Source organism: Schistocerca serialis, chromosome 5, assembly GCF_023864345.2.
Source record: "Schistocerca serialis cubense isolate TAMUIC-IGC-003099 chromosome 5, iqSchSeri2.2, whole genome shotgun sequence".
NCBI lineage: Eukaryota > Metazoa > Arthropoda > Insecta > Orthoptera > Acrididae > Schistocerca > Schistocerca serialis.
The window spans coordinates 211,079,579-211,080,935 of NC_064642.1; positions in this window are offsets into that span (position 1 = coordinate 211,079,579).

Sequence of the window (1,357 nt, forward strand, 5' to 3'; positions counted from 1 at the left end):
TGTAGTGGGTATCTGAGACAGAAAATGGGAACCAGACCAGTATTCATCTGGTGGGAGTGGGAAACTGCCTGAAAACCCACACTAGGCCGGTCAAGCACTGTACCCACCTCATTAATCCACCACTCTGATTCAGTCTGGAGGTGGTGAGGGGAGAGGCCTACTCCAACGGAATCTTCAGTACAGTGGAGAAAGGAAGACAAAATCATATGACCCATCACCATCTAGGATCCATCTGTGCTTGTTTTGAAGTAGAGGTGGCAGCTATGTGGAAGCTACAGTGTTGAAGTGCTTATACTAGCTTAACAGCCATCAATCAGTGGCTCGCACTGCCTGTCAGAAACTTGGTTAGACAAAATGGTTATCACTTGAGGAACGAGGTCCACTAATGTTAGCCTTTTACAATGTTCATAAGTGGGTTTTTAGACGTGACACGATGTGTGCGGAGGTATCCACTCTCATTATATATAAAACAGGTCCCTATGTGTTCTATGTAAATTATATGTACCCAGTATCAACACAACTGCAAATAGCAGGGGACATTCTGTTTTACCACTTTAACCGTGGATCGAACACCGCATTAAACTTGTAAGCAATGTTGAACAGACCAGTATTCCCACTAGGGGACGCGGCAAGAACGGGGGTATCTGCCCCGGGCGGCAATTTCAGGGGGGCCAAATTCATATTCTCGAAGAAAAAAATTTGTTTCACAAAGCGCCTGGCATCCAGCGCACGTTGGTCTATCGATTACTCATACGATTTTGAAACGCATTCCAGTTCAGTTTTTGAACATTTCTGAACACATTCTAAGCTGATTTCTGAACGAATCATGAGTTTATTTTGAATGCGTGGATAGCGTTCGTGATGTGTCTGCGAGGGGAATTACACTCGCATCTACAAATAAAAAACTTTCCTGCAGATAAAAGTGAACAGGGCTGTAGGCTTACGAGCTGAGCCGAATACACGCAAACACATCGATGTTTGTTTATGTGGTTGATTGGATGTGCGAATGATCAGCGTTGTTGTAAGTATTAGCGAAATCCATAGATTCAGACTACCAGAGTGGAAATAAACGACTAACAGGAATAACAGGTGAGAAAGATTATACATTCTCGATGCCTCCACGTAAATGAAATTTTCACAGAACATTTTTGCCAGATTGCTGCCCTACCACTTACACAGTCCCCAGTTAGCAGCCGCTTTAAGTTCTATTCTCGGAATAGCGCGGAAAACGCGTTGTACGAACACGTAATAACGCCTAACTGGAGAATAAAAGCGGAGTAACTGAACCTGTGATTCTGGCAGGGTTAGTGAAGTTAACCGGTGAAAAATTTTTGACAATGGCGGGAATAGTTACAGA